The sequence below is a fragment of the Bufo bufo genome, chromosome 5 (genome assembly GCF_905171765.1).
Source record: "Bufo bufo chromosome 5, aBufBuf1.1, whole genome shotgun sequence".
Classification (NCBI taxonomy): Eukaryota; Metazoa; Chordata; class Amphibia; order Anura; family Bufonidae; genus Bufo; species Bufo bufo.
Genome location: NC_053393.1, coordinates 383,023,453 through 383,045,944, shown reverse-complemented (window position 1 = coordinate 383,045,944; position 22,492 = coordinate 383,023,453).

Sequence of the window (22,492 nt, the reverse complement as noted above, 5' to 3'; positions counted from 1 at the left end):
CATATAACCACTATTAGACCCCTCACAAGGTACAGTCTCCCACAAATATTGACAGTTCCATCCCGGTTATATTTTGATTGTAGTGGGTTAAGTACTGTGGTCAATCCGTAGAGTTAATGTAGATGCAGAGTGGATACAATGACAGAATTGTCCAGTATTATAAATGCGTAGTCCATGGGATGTTCATAAAATATAGGACTCTACTATACAGAGCCACTCCTACAGGAAGTACCGTCTCACAGGAGAGGTTCTACCGGTTAATTGCGGCCAAGATTGGGCCATTTGCGGTATTAATAATCATTCATGCGAGCCTTGTATGGATACCTAATCTAGTGCGGGGTAGGGTGGGCCCTCACATCACCGGACCTCCCGCACTGTTAGCTCCGGGCCCCCATTGTTACTACAGCCACTGTATTAATCAGCAATGTTTAACAATGGTGGCCCCCAATACCTTAGGTGCGTATATCTATAGGAGTAAGTAATGGAATAAAGTGGAGGCACCTCAGGCAATTTGCACCCCTCTTTTACCATTAGACGTTGGGGCCCAGCGACATGGGCACACACTTTTCAGGTTCCCCCTTTTTTTTGGCCACTAAGCCCTCTGGCTCTAATAGTAATAAACTATATCCCGGCCTGGGCAGGTTGTCTAATCTATCTCCCCACGAATGGAGACGTGCGGCCCGAGGGTTAGTAGGTTATGCAGATTGCGTAGATAGTCTATCCTCTGGATGGGCCCAAAGTCTTGCACCAGACAAGGGGGTAGTTAGTAGATTACCCTGGTTAGAGACAGTTAGTGAGGGTTAATAGTGCTCATGGGAAAAGATACTCTCACCGGTCTTCAGTCGGCCGACCAAAGGGAGTCCGCGTCGGTCAAAGAGGTAGAGGGTCCCGGAGTACAACAGCTTCCACCTATCAGCAGCAGGTCTACGGTGGGGGGTCCCGGAGCACGGCAGCCTCGGCCCAATCACTGCGGCAGGTAAGTTTCACTCGCTCACTCGGGGGGTCCAATCTGGGTGCCTCGAGCACGTCCACGGGTCTAGTCCGCTTCCACTGTATGCTCCGTCTCCCGCTCGGCTCCCGATCAGCTCCGTCTCCCAGTCAGCTCACGATCCTGTGCTGCGACACACCGCCAATCGCACCTGGTCTCCTGATCCGGGCACGGATGTCGTCAAATTCCGGTCAGCGGCGCTCCGGCTAGAGGTCTGTAGACACCGATGGTGCATGGGGGGGCGGGGAGGCAGGGGGATGGCGACCACATGGACACGCGGCACGCCCACGCAGCTGCGCCGCTACGTCATGCCGCAATGCCGGTTACTTAGCAATATTAGAAGCATCATACTTACCTGCTGCGCTGTCTGTGACCGGCCGGGAGCTCCTCCTACTGGTAAGTGACAGGTCTGTGCGGCGCATTGCTTAATGATCTGTCACTTACCAGTAGGAAGAGCTCCCGGCCGGTCACAGACAGCGCAGCAGGTAAGTATGATGCTTCTAATATTGCTAAGTAACCATGGCAACCAGGACTGCCGTAGCATCCTAGTTGCCATGGTTACCGATCGGAGCCCCAGCGATTAAACTGGGACTCCGATCAGAACTTTCCGCTGCCACCAATGATCAGGGGGGGGAGAGGGGAGGCCGCACACTGTGCCACCAATAAAAATAATACAATAGAGGGAGGGAGGGAGGGGGGGCCGCACACTGTGCCACCAATGAAAATAATACAATAGAGGGAGGGAGGGCCGCACACTGTGCCGCCAATGAAAATAATACAATAGAGGGAGGGAGGGGGGGGCCGCACACTGTGCCACCAATGAAAATAATACAATAGAGGGAGAGGGAACGCCTCTGTGTTAGAATATACTGTCGGATATGAGTTTTCACAAAGTGAAAACTCAGCTCTGAAAAAGCTTTTATGCAGACGGATCTTCGGATCCGTCTGTATGAAAGTAACCTACGGCCACGGATCACAGACGCGGATGCCAATCTTGTGTGCATTCGTCTTCTTTCACGGACCCATTGACTTGAATAGGTCCGTGAACTGTTGTCCGTCAAAAAAATAGGACAGGTCATATTTTTTTGACGGACAAGGAACACGGATCACGGCCGCTGATGAACAACGGTGCATTTTCCGAGTTTTCAACGGACCCATTGAAAGTCGTGTGCATGAGGCCTTAGGTGAGCATGCTTGGCCAAACACTAGTTTGGCTCGAGAATCGCTATGCTCGGCACATCGCAGTGTTTGGCCAAATTTCGCATGTGCTCGAGCGAGTGTATTTAAATGTAATTTAGCCTCTGTTTCTGAAAAGTTTCTGGTGGGATTCAAACTCACAACCTTCTATATTACAGCCAAGAATGTTAACCACTACACTATAGAGCTGCATGGCCAGTTACTTAACCACTTCACGTCTGGGCCATTTGCCCCCTTCCTGACCAGGCCTAATTTTGCAAATCTGACATACAGTCAGGTCCATAAATATTGGGACATCGACACAATTCTAACATTTTTGGCTCTATACACCACCACAATGGATTTGAAATGAAACAAACAAGATTTGCTTTAACTGCAGACTGTCAGCTTTAATTTGAGGGTATTTACATCCAAATCAGGTGAACGGTGTAGGAATTACAACAGTTTGCATATGTGCCTCTCACTTGTTGAGGGACCAAAAGTAATGGGACAGAATAATAATCATAACTCAAACTTTCACTTTTTAATACTTGGTTGCAAATCCTTTGCAGTCAATTACAGCCTGAAGTCTGGAACGCATAGACATCACCAGACGCTGGGTTTCATCCCTGGTGATGCTCTGCCAGGCCTCTACTGCAACTGTGTTCAGTTTCTGCTTGTTCTTGGGGCATTTTCCCTTCAGTTTTGTCTTCAGCAAGTGAAATTCATGCTCAATCGGATTCAGGTCAGGTGATTGACTTGGCCATTACAAAACATTCCACTTCTTTCCCTTAAAAAACTTTTTGGTTGCTTTTGCAGTATGCTTTTGGTCATTGTCCATCTGCACTGTGAAGCACTGTCCAATGAGTTCTGAAGCATTTGGCTGAATTTGAGCAGATAATATTGCCCGAAAAACTTCAGAATTCATCCTGCTGCTTTTGTCAACAGTCACATCATCAATAAATACAAGAGAACCAGTTCCATTGGCAGCCATACATGCCCACACCATGACACTATCATCACCATGCTTCACTGATGAGGTGCTATGCTTAGGATCATGAGCAGTTCCTTTCCTTCTCCATACTCTTCTCTTCCCATCACTCTGGTACAAGTTGATCTTGGTCTCATCTGTCCATAGGATGTTGTTCCAGAACTGTGAATGCTTTTTTAGATGTTGTTTGGCAAACTCTAATCTGGCCTTCCTGTTTTTGAGGCTCACCAATGGTTTACATCTTGTGGTGAACCCTCTGTATTCACTCTGGTGAAGTCTTCTCTTGATTGTTGACTTTGACACACATACACCTACCTCCTGGAGAGTGTTCTTGATCTGGCCAACTGTTGTGAAGAGTGTTTTCTTCACCAGGGAAAGAATTCTTCGGTCATCCACCACAGTTGTTTTCCGTGGTCTTCCGCGTCTTTTGGTGTTGCTGAGCTCACTGGTGCGTTCCTTCTTTTTAAGAATGCTCCAAACAGTTGTTTTGGCCACACCTAATGTTTTTGCTATCTCTCTGATGGGTTTATTTAGTTTTTTCAGCCTAAGGATGGCTTACTTCACTGATAGTGACAGCTCTTTGGATCTCATCTTGAGAGTTGACAGCAACAGATTCCAAATGCAAATAGCACACTTGAAATTAACTCTGGACCTTTTATCTGCTCATTGTAATTGGGATAATGAAGAAATAACACACACCTGGCCATGGAACAGCTGAGAATCAAATTGTCCCATTACTTTTGGTCCCTTAACAAGTGGGAGGCACATATGCAAACTGTTGTAATTCCTACACCGTTCACCTGATTTGGATGTAAATACCCTCAAATTAAAGCTGACAGTCTGCAGTTAAAGCACATCTTGTTCGTTTCATTTCAAATCCATTGTGGTGTTGTATAGAGCCAAAAATTTTAGAATTGTGTTGATGTCCCAATATTTATGGACCTGACTGTATCTCACTTTATGTGGTAATAACTTTGGAACGCTTTTACTTATCCAAGCCATTCAGAGATTGTTTTCTCGTGACACATTGTACTTCATGCTAGTCATAAATTTGAGTCAATATATTTCACCTTTATTTATAAAAAAAATACCAAATTTACCAAAAAATTTAAAAAATTTGCAATTTTCTAAATTTCACTTTCTCTGCTTTTAAAACAGAAAGTGATACCTCATAAAATTTTCATTACTTAACATTCCCCATATGTCTACTTTATGTTGGCATCATTTTGGAATTGTCATTTTATTTTTTTTAGGACGTTAGAAGGCTTTGAAGTTTAGAAGCAATTCTTAAAATTTTTAAGAAAATTGCCAAAACCCACTTTTTAACCACTTAAGGACCACAGGTTTATACCCCCCAAGCTCGGTCATGCAACTTGGCACCCAAATGAATTTTACCTACTTTTCTTCTCACAAATACAGCTTTCTTTTGGTGGTATTTGATTGCTGCTGAGATTTTTCATTTTTCTGATATCAATCAAAATAGACCGCAATTTTCTCAAAAATAGTGTATTTTTTACTTTTTCTGGTAAAATTGTTCAAATATAATTACATTTCTATACAAGTTTGTGTCAGAATTTATTGTGCTACATGTCTTTGATAAAAAAAAATCTAATAAGTATATATTTATTGGTTTGCGCAAAAGTTATAGCGTTTACAGACTATGGTACAAAAATGTGAGTTTCCCCATTTTGAAGCAGCTCTGACTTTCTGAGTACCTGTCATGTTTCTTGAGGTGCTAGAATGCCAGGATAGTATAAATACCCCCCAAATGACCCCATTTTAGAAAGAAGACACCCCAAAGTATTCGCGGAGGGGCATGGTGAGTTCATGTATAATTAAATTTTTTTTCACAAGTTAGCGGAAAATGACACTTTCTGAGGAAAAAATAAAGTTTCCATTTCTGCTAACTTCTGGCAAAAATAAAATAAAATCTCCCACGGACTCACTATGCCCCTCAGTGAATACCTTGGGGTGTCTACTTTCCGAAATGGGGTCATTTGTGGGGTGTGTTTACTGTTCTGGCATTTTGGGCGGGGCTAAATTGTAAGCAACCCTGTAAAGCCTAAAGGTACTCGTTGGACTTTCGGCCCCTTTACGCATCTAGGCTGCAAAAAAGTGTCACACATGTGGTATCGCCGTACTCAGAAGAAGTAGGGCAATGTGTTTTGGGGTGTATTTTTAAATATACCCATGCTGGGTGAGAGAAATATCTCTGTAAATTGACAACTTTGTATAACAATTTTTTTTAAAGTTGCCATTTACAGAGATATTTCTCACACACAGTATGGGTATATGTAAAAATACACCCCAAATCACATTGCCCTACTTCTTCTGAGTACGGCGATACCACATGTGTGACACTTTTTTGCAGCCTAGGTGCACAAAGGGGCCCAAATTCCAATAAGTACCTTTAGGATTTCACAGGGCATTTTTACGCATTTGGATTCCAAACTACTTCCCACGCTTTAGGGCCCCTAAAATGCCAGGGCAGTATAAATACCCCACAAGTGACCCCATTTTGGAAAGAAGACACCCCAAGGTATTCCATGAGGGGCATGGCGAGTTCATAGAAGATTTTATTTTTTGTCACAAGTTAGTGGAATATGAGACTTTGTAAGAAAAAACAAAAAAACTAAAAAAATATCAATTTCCGCTAACTTGTGCCAAAAAAATAAATCTTCTATGAACTCGCCATGCCCCTCACGGAATACCTTGCGGTGTCTTCTTTCCAAAATGCGGTCAATTGTGGGGTATTTATACTGCCCTGGCATTTTAGGGGCCCTAAAGCGTGAGAAGAAGTCTGGAATCCAAATGTCTAAAAATGCCCTCCTAAAAGGTACTCATTGGAATTTGGGCCCCTTTGTGCACCTAGGCTGCAAAAAAGTGTCACACATGTGGTATCGCCGTACTTAGGAGAAGTAGGGCAATGTGTTTTGGGGTGTCTTTTCACACATACCCATACTGTGTGCGAGAAATATCTCTGTAAATGACAACTTTTTCCATTTTTTATACAAAGTTGTCAATTTACAGAGATATTTCTCTCACCCAGCATGGGTATATGTAAAAATACACCCCCAAAACACATTGCCCTACTTCTCCTGAGTACGGCGATACCATATGTGTGACACTTTTTTGCAGCCAAGATGCGCAAAGGGGCCCAAATTCCAATGAGTACCTTTAGGATTTCACAGGGCATTTTTACGCATTTGGATTCCATGAGGGGTATGGTGAGTTCATGTAAGATTTTATTTTTTGTCACAAGTTAGTGGAATATGAGACTTTGTAAGAAAAAAAAAAAAAACAATTTCCGCTAACTTGTGCCAAAATTAATAAATTAATTTGGCTTATTCTCGGGATATGAAGTGAACTGGCAGAAGTCAGCTCTGCTCCCATTAAACAGAATACCCCCAGTTACTGTCGGGGAGGTTAGATGTCTCAGCTTAACAGATTCATTGGAATATCTGGGGGTTCGGATCAGCCCTATGGTGAAGGAGTATACCAAACTGAATATTATCCCATTGATAGAAAAAATAAAAAATTAAATATATGTATGGCAAAAGTTGAAGATGGGGCAGGCGGATAGAATTGCTTTAATTAAGATGGTTCTCCTCCCACAGATACTATATCAATTGATTCCCTGTCCAATTTGGATTGAAGACGTACACTTTAAATCTCTAGAGAGATTGTTCAATGAACTAATCTGGGGCAGAAATAGAGTATGTATTAAGCAGAATTATTTGTGGCTAGCAGAGGAGAATGGTAGCCTGTCCCTCCCTTGTCTACGGGGCTATTTCTTAGCCTCTCAAATACAGTGGTACATCGCTGCACCTTTTTATACATTCTCCAAACTGCTTAGAAATTATAGGGGACCCCAACATGACATATTCACCATCTTAGAAACTGGATATATGGGAGAGGTGGAGAAAAACTGTATTATATCGCATTCTATGCACCTTATATGGAACTCACTTAAAGCTATTTTAGGAATTACGCATATATTTAAATTCACCCCTTTATGGTACAATGTGCACTTTAATGAATTTAATAAGATGGAGGATACGGAATATTCGGAAAGGAGGGGAATAACTAGGGTTGACCAATTAATACATAATGGTGAAATTAGGACTTTAGTGGATATATTTGGGCACAGAGATACTAAAATATTGGATAGGAACAAATACTTTCAAGTCAAGCACGCATATATGTGCACGAAAGATAAAGAGATGTTTATGGTTAAGTCACATGAATTTATAGATTGGTGTTTTAACTTATATCAGAATAGTACGTCCATTTCACTAATTTACAGTAAATGGAGATTGGAAATGGCTAAACTGAATAAGTTCAGAAGTGAGCAGAAGTGGGGTCAAGATATTGGTAATAACACAACACTAAAATAGGAATTAATTTATAGGAATGTCCGAAAAACTTCGATATCTGGGAATCACAGGTTAATTCAGTTTAGGATTCTACACCATTTATACTACACACCCACATCTCTTTCTCGGTTCTATAAGGAGGTGTCAGATAGGTGCCGCAGGTGTCAGGCCCAAGGCGCAGATTTTATACATCTGGTGTGGGCATGCCCTTTAATCCAGGATTTTTGGAGTAATGTTCTCTCTCAGCTTCGCAGATGTTCTTCATGTGATTCTGAGATAGATGTAACTACTGCTGTTTTAGGTGCCGCCGTATTTGATGAACAGGGACGGGAAAATCTGTTCTGGATGAAGTCACTTATGTTGGCCAGGGTAATAATTGCTAGGAATTGGGGTTCCAAAAACCTCTTGCTGGTAGCTGAATGGCACCACCTGGTTGATAAAGTGAGGAAATATGAAAAAACTGCTATTCATAATAAAAGTCAGAAAGTTAGGTGGGATAGAACTTGGTTGACATGGTCGTAAGTCCTAATCCTGCCGTGGATGTGCGCCCCAGACAGCGAGGGAGGGGGAGGGGGGGAACAGGGATCAAATGAGGTTTTGGGACTAGTACTCATGATAGAAAAATGTATTTAATTTGTGTATATTTTGTAGTGTATTTTTGCAATGTCATGTTCTGTAAAGTTTTATGCTATGTGCCAAAAAAAAAAATCTTCTATGAACTCGCCATGCCCCTCAAAAGTGATCTTTATAGCGCCGCAGCGATTTTACGGTGTTTTTGCAGTGACCAGAAAAAAAAAATTCTGTCACTGCGGTGGGGCGGACTGAACGCAAGTGTGTGTACAAGATCAGGCCTGATCGGGCGAACACTGTGTTTTTTGTAGAGCCTAAGGTGACCCTAATGTACTGATATAGATCTGATTGCGATCAGTCTTGATCACTTACAGATACTATATAGTACTAGTGCTGATTAGCGACAGCGATGACGCTAATCAGCGACTAATCAGTGACTGCGGTGCGGTGTGCTGGGCGCTAAACTACCTAACAAGTAGCTAACTAACTGGCGGTGATAAGGGACCCTTAGGCCCCATTCACACGTCCGCAATTCTGTTCCGCATTTTGCGAAACGGAATTGCGGACCCATTCATTTCTATGGGGACAGACTTTGTCGCGCTCTGATCCGGAATTGCGGATCTGCACTTCCGGGTCCGCACTTCCATTCCGCAAAAATATAGAACATGTCCTATTCTTGCGGACAAGAAATTGCATTTTGTATATAGTTCTGGCAATGTGCGGATCCGCAAAATGCAGAAAGCACATTGCCGGTGTCCGTGTTTTGCGGATCCGCGGATCCGCAAAACACATATGGACGTCTGAATGGAGCCTTACAGGGGGGTGATCAATGACAGGGGGGTGATCAGGGAGTCTATATGGGGTGATTAGGGGTTAATAAGGGGTTAATAAGTGACAGGGGGGGTGTAGTGTGGTGCTTGGTGCTACTTACAGAGCTGCCTGTGTCCTCTGGTGGTCGATCCAAGCAAAAGGGACCACCAGAGGACCAGGTAGCAGGTATATCAGACGCTGTTAACAAAACAGCGTCTAATATACCTTTCTGATGCGATTTTTTTAACATCTACAGCCTGCCAGCGAATGATCAGCACTGGCAGGCTGTAAATTAACTTCAGAGCTGAGCGCCGCTGTCTCACTGCGTGGGTCTCACGAGATGATGCCAATAGGCGTCGCTGAGAGCGCTGCCGCCCGGACGCCTATCGGCGTTACAGTGGTGGCAAGCGGTTAAGGACCAGTTCAGGTCTGAAGTCACTTTGTGGGGCCTACATAGTGGATACCCCAATAAATGACCCCATTGTAGAAACTAAACCCCTCCAGTTACTTAAAACCGATTTTTACAAACTTTGTTAACCCTTTAGGCGTTCCACAAGAATTAAAGGAAAATGGAGATCAAATTTTTAAATTTTACTTTTCTGGCAGATTTTTCATTTTAATCCAATTTTTTCTTTAATACATCGATGGTTAACAGCCAAACAAAACTCAATATTTATTACCCAGATTCTGTGGTTTACAGAAACACCCCACATGTGGTCATAAACTGCTGTATGGGCACACGGCAGGGCGAAGAAGAAAAGGAGCGCCACATGGTTTTTAGATGCCATGTCCCATTTGAAGCCCCCCTGATGCACCCTTACAGTAGAAACTCCCAAGAAGTGACCCCATTTTGGAAACTAGGGGATAAGTTGCCAGTTTAATTGGTACTATTTTTGGGTACATATGATTTTTTGATCATTCATTATAACACTTTATGGGGCAAGGTGACCAAAACATTGGTTGTTTTAGCACAGTTTTTATTTATTTATTTTTACAGCGATCACCTGAGGGGTTCGGTCAAGTGACATTTTTATAGAGAAGATCGTTACGGACGTGGCGATACCTAATATGTATACTTTTTCTTATTCATTTAAGTTTTACACAATAATAGCATTTTTGAAACAAAAAATTTATGTTTTAATGTGTCCATGTTGTTAAAGAGCTATAGTTTTTGTTTTGTTTTTTGAGCGATTTTCTTATGTAGGGGCAAATTTTTTCCGGGATGAGGTGACGGTTTTATTGATACTATTTTGTGGGACATACGCCTTTTTGATAACTTGGTGTTGCACTTTTTGTGATGTAAGGTGACAAAATGGCTTTTTTTGACACAGTTTTTAATTTTTTTTATGGTGTTCACCCGAGGGGTTTAGGTCATGTGATATTTTTATAGAGCTGGTTGTTACGGACGCGGCGATATCTAATATGTATACTTTTTTGATCACTTGGTGTTGCACTTTTTGTGATGTAAGGTGACACTTTTTTTCTTTAATGGTGTTTATCGGACTGGATCGATCATGTGATATATTTATAAAGCTGACCGTCACGGATGCGGCAATACCAAATATGTTTATTTTTTTTTCTATTTTTAACATTTTTTTTTTAATCCTTACTTGGATATTTATTTATTTTTTTACATGTGAAACCTTTTTTTTTTTAACACTTTATTTTTATTTTTTTATTTTACAGGTCATACAAGACCTCTGGGGGACATTTAACTTCACTTTTTTATTTTTTTTTCACTGTTGATTTCTCCTGTAACTGGGGCTGACATAGTAGCAGAGAGGCTGTACAGCACAATATAGCGCTGTACAGCCTCAGTGCAGGGCTGATCGAGGTCTGTGAAAGACCTCACAGCTCCTGCACTCACCCGGCTCCGGCGCACCCACGTCGAGCGCTGTGTATACAGCGATCTAGAAGGCAGGGACACCTGGGAACTGTCCCTGCCTTCTCTAAGGCTGGGTTCAGACCTGAGCGTACGGGATGGAGCGCTCTGTATGCACGATTTTATGCGTGTTTACAGACGCGGCTCCGGAACAAGCGAACGCCCATTGTCGCGCTTTCCCGTCAGTCTATGTACGGGAACGCGTACGCGTAAAGAAGCTCCTGTACTTCTTGGGGCGTCGGGCGTTTTACAGCGCGATCGTACGAGCTGTGAAACGCTCAGGTGAGAACCATTCCCATAGGGAAACATTGGTTCTTGCCTGTTGAGCGTTTTACAGCGCGTAGGAACGCGCTGTAAAATGCTCAGGTCTGAACCCAGCCTAAGGGTTGCGTGCAGCTGCAGTTTATGAATGGACGTTCAGAAACGTCCATTCAGAAATATAGAACAACCTCCTGGACGTTTTTAGTCTATAGGCGGACGGGAGGTGGTTAAAAAAAAAAAAAAAAGGAGACTTCTGCTGTATAGGAATATGTACTAGTAGTAAGTATTCCTATACAGCAGAAGTCTCATATTTTATTGTTAGCAACTGGCCATGCAGCTCTATAGTGTAGTGGTTAAGGTTCTTGGCTGTAATGTGAGTACAAATCCCGCCAGAAACATTTCAGAAATGGAGGCTAAATTAAATTTATATATATATGAATGCATAATATGTGGGAAACTACTGCTGATGTTTTACCCTTAATATATTTACATATATTATAATATATAATATATTCTAAATATATAATAATATATGTAAATATATTATGGCTAAAAACGTATATATATGTTTAAATTAATATATTACATATTCTATATATTCAATATTATGTATTCTAAATATATAATAATATATTTAAATATATTACGGCTAAAAACGTATATATATATATGTTTAAATTAAGTATTCCTATACAGCAGAAGTCTCATATTTATATATATATATATTTTTTTTTTTTTATATATTTTTTTTTTTGTAACTGGCCATGCAGCTCTATAGTGTGGTGGATAAAATTCTTGGCTCTAATGTAGAAGGTTGTGAGTTTGAATCACACCAGAAACTTTTCAGAAATAGAGGCTGAATTAGATTTAAATACACTGGGTGTCCCCAAGCACTGACTCCATATATGGACATAGCTATATATAGAGTCAGAGCAGGGACTCCTAAGCCGAACTAGAGTCCCGACACCCTCCCCTCTTCAGAGTAGGGGGTGCCTGGTTTAATGCTCGGGTTCTCCCATTTACTTCCATTGTGCTCGGGTGCTCTGTAGAGCACCTGAGCATCGGGAAGTGTTCTACTCAAGCACACGAGCACTTTGGTGCTCGACCAACACAAATTATAATATATATTATATATTTTTCGTAGTAGTCACAAATGAAGAACAGGGACCTTTTGGGTTCCAGAACCCAAGTGTGATTGCAACCTCTTCCGTCTATGGTTTTAACCCTGTGTAGGAACCTGGCCTAAAGGAACTTTAATATCTACTTTTAATCCTTAGTTAATCCATTTGTCAGAAGCAGATACAGGTGAGACTTTTAGTAGCTACTGTCTGGCATTATAAAGTGTGTATGTTTATGTAAAACGTAATAGATTATTGCCTGCATTATCATGCCATCGTGACTCTTCAAGATACATAAGAGATATTCTCGAGATACATATCATACATTCTTAACTATTAAAATGTTACAAAATTTTGGAATTTTTCTGTCATGAAGAGGTTATGTTAGCAAATTCTTCACTTCATCACCTGTCTTCTAGATATTACTCCTACAGAAGACCCCAAAGAGAGGAATTCCATCTACACTATTGTAGTTCTCATAAATCATGCATATGCAAATTGTCAGTCATATGGTCGTCCTGTGTTACTTTCAAGGCTTCCAATAGTAATTTACTGCAGATTTAGGTTAAGAGAATGAACATTAGCTTCACGTTACTGTGTTCACCCAAAGAGTAAATAACATACTGATGACAACAGACTAATTAAAACAATATAAAGGTTTTTGGGACATGCAGTAATTTATGATTCCAAGAAAGTTTTCCTGGCTTCTACGTGTGCAAAGTCATGTATTATTGTGCCAGAATAAATTGATTTTGCAAGACAAGATTCTGCATTTAGTGTGCCAGAGATTGTAATCGGTTTACGGCTCTTTGTTAACCTCTGAATAGTTTTGATGTATTTGAGCTGAAGAACTAACTAAGAGCTATTATGCTACTATGATTTCTACTATTTTTAGAGAATTTTTATATTTATTTGTGTCATGTACTGATGTTGCATTTTAAGGAAATGTTCATGCCAATATCGTGCTTCTGCTTTCAGCTGATCACATTGGAGAGAACCACATATCTTAATCGAAGATTGCTGATCACTAGGATTTGCCATCACCTCCTGATGTGGTCCAACAGCTGGGCCCTCTATTGGTCCTCAGAATTAACTTGCAACAGGACTGTTCAAGTCCTGAAGTTCGCTGCAATGGAGTTGCATTGCATAGACATAGGGGGTCATTTATAAAACTGGTGTAAAGTAGAACTGGCTTAGTTGCCCAACCAATCAGATTCCACTTTTCATTTTCCAAAGTAGCCATCTCAAATAAAAGGTGGAATCTGATTGGTTGCTATGGGCCAGTAAGCCAATTCTACTTTATACCAGTTTGATAAATGACCCCCATAGTTATTTCTCATAGCTTCTTAACTTCATAAATGGTTATTTGTAGCTTTTTTTCATTTGTGGATTTTACAGTCAGATGTGCAGTGCTAGACTTCGTGTATGGCAAAACCACATTAACAGAGCTTGCAATGGAATGTGAAGTCCCTATGACACAGAGGAGGAAGCTATAGCGATTTGTTCTTCTAGAGGCAGCCACCTAGCATCAGCTGTTGGGTTCTAGCAGCTGCTTCTCTCTACTGTCAGGGGAAAGTCTTGCAAGACCGAGTACTTTCCTCAGAATTGTTTTTACATGGCAGCATCAGTATCTGTGAGGACATCCCCACCGAAGGATAAGGGAACCCCAAAATGACAAAGGGAATGTTCCCCTCATCATCCTTCTCACATGAGGAGCACATATATTTTAAAATCATAGAACACTGCTGTTTAAAACAGAGCTGCTTTATTGCAACAATTACTTTCAGTTTTCTGGAAATTATCTCTTCAGAAAATGCATATATACAGAAGGAAAGAAACAGAGTTTCTGTTGAACACAAAGCTCCTGGATTTTAATGGTTACCCTAAGTTCTGAGGTAATATCTCCTCAGAAGAGACTGACATCTCATATGAGGTATTATAAAATACCAAAACGAAGGTGTTTTTAATCAAATAAAGATGACATCTGCTCTTGCAAAGAAGGCTTCTTTGAGCATATTTTCACATGGCAGCAATAAGGCGTTTATCTCAGAGGAAGTATTTCAACATGAGCACAGCGAGTCTCATTCTGAAATAGATTAAGACTAACAGTCCATGTCACGCTCCACAGTGTCCTCAAGAAAAGCCAAAATAGAGTGAGTTGCAAATGGTGAGACTTGGTTTGGCAGAGAAAACCCCTCCATCTATATTGTGTGTGTACAGATAGACTATATGTTACTCAGTATGCCTTTTTGCTTCTCCTTGATTATGGTGGATGATTTCATTTTCAGAAAATGTATAGGGATGCCTGACAGTCAGACCCTAATTGCCCTAACAATACACTCTGCTATGTTCGCTTTTACTGGAAAATCATTTCCTGGACATGTTACTTTAAAACATACAATTTAAAGTAACAGACGCAGCAGGTCTATTATTATTTATGTTGGTGAAAGCAGACTAATATGTTAGGTGTTATCCTCATAAAATGTGAACACGGTAATGTCATCTACATTACTGTTTCAAAAACTATTAGTAGAGCTCTCATTACATCACAAGTATCAGAGGAGTTTGTTGGCTCATGTCAGCAAGAATACTCCATTCTGAGAAACAGAAATCTGCAGTTCATTCATGAAATAGCTGAGATACAGGGCTTGCATGTCTTTACGGAACTAAAATGCCCAGCACAACAGAAGAAACCGTTTTGTTTAGAAGGTCACAAGCTTTCTGGTCTCCAAATGGAGACGTGGGTATCCCCCTTCTAACATCTTACCCAGGGACTGACCCACAAATCACTGGGCTAATCCTGTGGAAATTTCTTAAAATTATCTTTTCCTTCCCATCATTATGTAGAATTATGGGATAAAATCTCCACAGAATGTTTGGTCAAAAATATAATAAAATGACCCTTTTTTTAAATAAATATTTTATTTTCTTCAATAATAATTACAAAAAAGCAATTAAACAGCACTGAAAACGCGTAAATAAGCCAGAAACACAGAAAAGTAAACAAAGCTTATAATAAAATGACCTTACACTATTAAAAAAATAATAATAATTTTAAATTTTTCCATAGAAGTCTATGTCTAGATGAAGCATCAAAATTGTTCCGGCTCATTTAAATATATCCAAAATCAGATGAAACAGACAAGGGATGGACAAGTCTAAATATTTCAGTCCAAAATTGAATGGATTGGTCAGATGAGTATTAAAGTTATAGATGTTTTGCATGTATTGCAATTGCATAGTGTTTGCATTCTCCTAAGCTCTCATACTTTCATGGATGTAATAAAGGTTATAATTTCTCGGTTGAGAATATCTGGAATAACATGCATTGTGTATTCAGATGGTCTCCTAGTCTTTCTTACATTCTTGCTGGTACAATTAATTCAAAAGAGATAATTCTAATCTTTTGCGGAATCAGAAATTTCATAACCAGAGCAAAATCTATACTAGTCCCTACAAAGTGCCTAACCTTCCAAATGTTAACTTTGGATAAAACAAAATTCACCTTCAGGGTTCTAAAAGTAAAATGGTTGAAAATAATGACATCTGTAGAAGACACACCATCCGAAGACAGTGTGTATCTGACAATGATAGCCAGCCTAAAAGGAAAGTTAGAGCAGAGCAACAAGCTTAAGATCTGTTCCTTTATTGTGTCGCCAGACACAATTCTGGTTAGAAAATCTATTAGGATTATTTGGTCCTTAGGAGAACACAATTGCAGAAGTAAAGGGAAATTATAAATATATTACATGTTCACTTTCCATTTCCTTGTCCTATAAGACAAGACACTACAGATATCACCATAATTTCACATGTGTCACTGAAAGTACGGGAAACATTTCAACAGACATCAGTGAGAGGGAAAATGGATGGTTTCAAAGATAGGCTTCCATGTCACTCTATTTGAAATCTAACCTGCAAAGCTGAGTGTATATAAAATATTCTCTCCATCACCCCTATATCATTCAATCATGCTACAATTGAACAATGGAATGGTTATAGCATTTGTGAGCAAGATTGAGGATAAAAATCTATAACTATATGCAAGAAATCCCTATAGATATGGAGACGGGCTCTAGATCATCATCTACACTTGACAGCACTATACGTACTTGGACACTCTAATGCGCTAATAGATGTCTTGTCCAGAGATAAAATTTAATTATTAATTGTAACCATGGGCGGACTAGGAAGTTAAAGTGGCCCTGGAAAAAAATCTAAACGTGGCCCAATGTTGTAGGTGGGTCCAAATTGACAGAAGGTGGGGCAACACAAGAATGCAACATAAGTAGGCAGGGCATATAATACTCTAGTGCAGCACTAAACAGAAGAGAGATCGGGCATCCCATTGGGCATCTACCCACCGGGAAATTTCCCTGTACAGTCTATGGCACTGATTGTAACTAGAGATGAGCCGGTTTGCCGAATTTTACAAAAAAATTCTGTTCAATACGATCCTATCTGTGGAGCATCCGCCTTCACTTGGTCAGCATTTGGTCAGTAATCCATCAGTATTGCTAAAGCCAAAAAAACAGGAGTGGATGCAGAACAGAGATGACACGTGAACGGAATAGTTGCATGTCCTTGTACCCACTCCTGCTTCAAATCATAAGCCAATTCTGATGGGACCATACAGGCCTTACAGCTGCTACACAGACAAGATCCATTGTGCGTCTCATTTTATCTTCCTTCTGACAGATCAGAAGGAGGGTCAAATAAATGATGATGTCAGCCAGGCCGAAAGGCAAAATAATGGCCCAGTCATGAAGTGGGGAGGGTGGGAACAGCATGAGGAGACCAAAGAGTGGCACAATGACAGTGTGGAGGTGGCAGCAGCATCAGGAGGCCACAGAGTGGCACAATGACAGAGTGTGGAAGTGACAGCAGCAGCATCAGGAGGAGGCCACCGGGTGGCACAATGACAGTGTGGAGGTGGCAGCAGCATCGGGAGGTCACAGAGTGGCACAATGACAGAGTGTGGAAGTGACAGCAGCAGCATCAGGAGGAGGCCACAGGGTGACACAATGACAGATTGTGGAGGTGGCAGCAGCATCATCAGGAGGTCAGAGTGGCACAATGACAGAGTGTGAAGGTGGCGGCAGCAGCATCAGGAGGAAGTCACAGGGTGGCAAAATGACAGTGTGGAGGTGGCAGCAGCATCAGGAGGCCACAGAGTGGCAAATTGACATAGTGTTGAGGTATCAGCAGCATCGGGAGACCACAAAGTGGCAAGGTGACATAGTGTGGAGGTGGCAGCAGCATCAGGAGACCACAGAGTGGCAAATTGACATAGTGTTGAGGTATCAGCAGCATCAGGAGACCACAGAGTGGCAAGGTGACATAGTGTGGAGGTGGCAGCAGCATCGGGAGACCACAGAGTGGCAAAATGACAGTGTGGAGGTGGCAGCAGCATCAGGAGACCACAGAGTGGCAAATTGACATAGTGTTGAGGTATCAGCAGCATCAGGAGACCACAGAGTGGCAAGGTGACATAGTGTGGAGGTGGCAGCAGCATCGGGAGACCACAGAGTGGCAAGGTGACATAAAGTAGAGGTGGCAGCAGCATCAGGAGACCACAGAGTGGCAAGGTGACATAGTGTGGAGGTGGCAACAGCAACAGGATTCATCTTGACAAAGGTCAGTCTCTCCACATTTTGAGTGGACAGGCGAGTTCTTCTTGGGGTAACTATGGCCCCGCCGTACTAAACTAAAAAGGATGGATGATGGCACAGATAGGCAGCAGCCAACTGACTACATAGGATGTCTCTATAGTAGTTCAGTTTGTCCTCCCTCTCAGCGGGCCATTTGTGCAAGTGACTCTGAGGGACTCCCTGCCTCCATCTCCACTGCATACTGCCACGGTGTGTGTGGGTCCTCTGCCTCATCTTCCTCATCACCCTGTAGCTCCTCTGGCTGCTCCTCCTCCTTCTCTCCTATAAGCTGTGTATAAAAACCACCTATTTCACTACACATTGCTGTCCTCCTCCAGTTCAGCCCCCACAGGGCTTATGTGGGCGTGAGATCTAGGCGCCACTTCTCCAGTCCCCCGACCAGCCAGATTTACCAGCATCTGTTCCAGGACATGAAGCAGTGGAATGACGTTGTTCATCCATTAGTTCTGGTGACTGACGAATAACGTGGCCTCCTCAAAGGGCCTGAGAAAACGGCAGGTGTCACGCATGAGCTGCCACTGGCTGACATTGAAGTTACACAGGGGACTACTCCTCACCGCTTGGATCATCAAGAAATCATTGTGGAAACATTGCATATCAGCCTATGTTGGAGGATGCCGTTCTGCTGCTGCATCTCAAGGAGGGTGTGCTTTGCGGTGTACGAGTGGCTGAAGTGCATGCAAAGTTTCCTGGCCATTTTTAGGATGTCTTGCAGATGGGTTGAAGACTTCAGGAACCGTTTGACAACCAGATTGAATACGTGTGCCATGCAGGGCGCATGGCTCAGTCCTTCTTGATGCAGTGCCGAAACCATGTTCTTCCCGTTGTCAGTCACCATGGTTTCGATTTTGAGTTATCGCGGAGAAAGCCAGGATTCGATTTCTTGATGAAGGACACGGAGCAGTTCCTCTCCTGTGTGACTCCGTTCGCCCAGGCAAACGAGGTGCATAACAGCGTGACACCGATATGCCCTGCACATGTGGTATGCTGGAGGGGCACTGTGAATTGTCCCTGCAGTGGAGACTGAGGACAAGGTGGAGGATGAGAAGGCAGAGGCGGACATTGTCGCAGGACCAACGGCGTAAGAATGTGGAGGCGGAAGCGGCGTCACCTGGCTAAGTTGCTGGTGTGGCTGTGCAGGTACCACATTCACCCAGTGGGCCATAAAGGACATGTATTGTCCCTGACCGTAGTTATAGCTCCACACATCGGCGCTGCCATGCACTTTTGCAGACACCAACAGGCTCAAGGACTGGCCCACCTTCTGTTCTACATACGTGTGCAGGGTTGGTACTGCCTTTTTGGAAAAGAAATGACGGCTTGGGACTCTCCACCTCGGCTCGGAACAAGCCATCAGTTCTCTGAAAGGTGCAGAGTCCACCACTTGGAAAGGGAGAGACTGTACCACCAGAAACTTGGCCAGGAGCACATTCAGCTTTTGCGCCGTTGGATGAGTGCACGCATACTGTTGTCTCTTGGCAATCGATTTGGTGAGTGATTGCTGACGGAATGACTGACGAGGAGTAGGAGGAGCATTAGGACCAGTAGATGATGGGAAGGACAGACAGCTCCCTTCGGCTGAGGTGGTGAAGTCTTGACTGCCTGAAATTGGGTGCGTGCCACTGGGTGATGCAGCGGTTACTGTGGCAGGCTAGACCACCACATCGGAGCCACGGTTCTTCCATGCCACTTTATGATGACGCTGCGAATGTTGACACAGGGCCATGGTGCCAATATTGGCACCCTGGCCACGCTTCACCTTTTGCCCACAGATTCTACAAATGGCCATGTTCACCTCCTCCGGCAGCTTAACAAAACACTGCCACACCGCCGAGTAGGTGATTTTACCCCCAACACTACGCAATGACTGACTGCTACCGCCGCTGCTCCTGTGAACCCCTGCACTACTACTTTCCGGGCAGGTAGGCTCCTGCAAAGCGGGTGGTCTACCCTGGGAATGTTTGGCTCCCAAACTCCCACTGTTGCCACCCTGCTGTCTCCCGGCCACTCTAGCGACTTGCTGGTCTGCCGCTGCCTCACGGGCAAGCTGACACCCACTTCTCCCGATGATGATGAAACCCCTTTGTCACCCGCTCCCAAGTGTGATCAGCTACATCATCATCATTGAGTACTGTCTGCATGTCACTGTGTCACGGCCATGGCTATGACCGTGACTCCTGAACCGCATGCGGTTGTCAGCGGTTTAGTTTGGTTGTCAATCACAGGTGAGGGCTGTGGTATTTGCCTCACCTGTGGTTGCCGCTGGCAACAGTATGTATGTGGCTGCATAGCAGTCTGATCTGTGCCATTGCAGCTTGCTATGTTGTGCATGCGGTTTCGTGTGATGTGTGTATGTGTGCACTTGGTTTTATGTTATTGTGTGCACGTCCCCTTTAAGTGGTGTTTTCCCTTCCCTGGTGTTGGAAGGGTTAACCTCCTTCCTAGTGTGTGTGTGCACTGGGTGTGTCTGACTGTGGGTGTGGCTACTTGGCCCTATAAAGCCTCGGTGGAAGGCAGTAGTCAGAGGGGGCTTCAGCCATGCTGCTGGAGACATCCTCCTGCTGGTTACCATCCTTCCAGTAAGGGCCACCCTTCCGATCATAAAAATCCTGATCCCTGATGTTTAGTTTATGTCCTATGCTTTTGGTTGTTATTGCAGCTATGAATGTCCTGGTTCCTCTGTGTGCGTATGTGTGTGCTGTTTGTCTATGTTTGTGTGGACAGCGTTCCTGAGCACAGGTTCCAGTCAGCAAGGCTGTGGCAGGTTAGTGTGGAACAGTTTGGTTCACCTGTCATATTCATAGGCTGTTCTTGTTCCCCTTCTCCCTGCTGCTTGGCCAGTGAGACCCCTGTTCCTCCGTGTCTAGGAGGAATAGGTAGTCTTACCCTCCTCCTAGTTCAGGGCTGTCCTGAGGGCTTCCAGGGACTATTAGGTTCCAGTGTATGAGTCCTCCCACCATCAGGGTCGGCTCATGCGGACAGGAGACAGGGTCAGTGCTAGGGACGCAATAGGAGGTGACCTGCTCCCTAATGCTGTTGCCTTGGCCGAGTAGCGTACGGACATTTCTGAGCATCGCACGGCTGAGGGTTTTCCCCATGCTCAGCCGTGACACACTGATGTCTTCCTTAATGGTCTCTGGGTCAGGAGCCTGACCGCTCGCTACACCAGCTCTCACGCCACTCTCCTCATCACTACTTGCCCGCCTCTCAGAGGAAGATGTCTTCTCCACATCTTGGCTGGCCTGTAGCTGCTGACTGTCCTCTAGTAGCTCCTCCTCGCTGTATAGTGGAGCTGAGCCCACAGCATATAATACTTGCCTGGCTGAGGGAACAGAAAAGGACAGAGGCAGGTTGAGGACAGGTGAGTGCACAGGGCCTGCTCACAGGCCATGCCAACTAAGAGTTGTGTCTGACGAACCCACCGACTCTTGGCTAGGGGTGTCTGATGTCACTTGGGATGAAGTGGATGACCAAGTCAACCATTCAAAGAACCGCTGGGCTGCTGGTCAAGACATGACCGCTAGATGACACCCGGAGCTCAGGCCTCTCGCTGCGGCTCCTGCTGCCACACCCCCTTACTCTTCTGTGACTTGTGCCTGCGCCAGAAACATTTAGGCCTCTGCCCCTGGGCAAGGCCTGGCACTTCTCTGTCTGACATACTGTTAGATCAAATAAATAAATAAAAATGAAATGAAAACACCCCCAAAAAGTCTGTAATTTTCTCATTTCACCACACAACGGCTATTAAGCCCTTTTTTTTTTTTTTACCACTAATACACACCAAAAAGGGCTTTAGAACATATAACTGCACCACTGAACGGAAAATAGGCCCTTATTTTTTTCCACTTATACACTTCACAAAAGGCTTTAGAACATTCTGGAGGTGTTGAGGCGTTTGTGAAGCACTCAGTGGTGTTGATGCGGACCGCCAGTGCCACCTGTAATTCTATTGTATGGGCTTTAGAACATATATCTTAACCGCAAATAATATATATTTTTTTTGCCACTAATACACACCAAAAAGGGCTTTAGAACATATAACTGCACTGCTGATTGGCAAATAATATATCTTTTTTTGTGCCTCTAATACACGCCAAAAAGGGCTGTCATTTTCTCACTTTACCAAACAATGGCTAATCAGCCATTTTTTTCCCACTAATACAAGTCAAAAATGTTTTAGAACATATACAGTAAAGTCCATATATATTTGGACACTGAAACAAATTTAGTTTTTTTTACCTGTTTACTAAAACATATTCAAGTTATAGTTATACAGTATAATGGACATGGACATAAAGGCCAGACTTTTAGCTTTCATTTGAGGGTATCCACAATAAAATTGGATGAAGGGTTTAGGAGTTTCAGCTCTTTTACATGTGGCACCCTGTTTTTTAAGGAACCAAAAATAATTGGACAAATAACTCAGAGGCTGTTTCATGGGCAGGTGTGGGCAATTCCTTCATTATTTAAATCTCAATAAAGCACATAAAAGGCCTGGAGTTGATTTGAGCTGTGGTGCTTGCATTTTGAAGAGTTTGCTGAGAAGTAAACATGTGGTCAAACGATCTCTCCATGCAGGTGAAACAAGCCACCCTTCATCTGCGAAAACAGAAAAAACCCATCTGAGAAATTGCTACACTATTAGGAG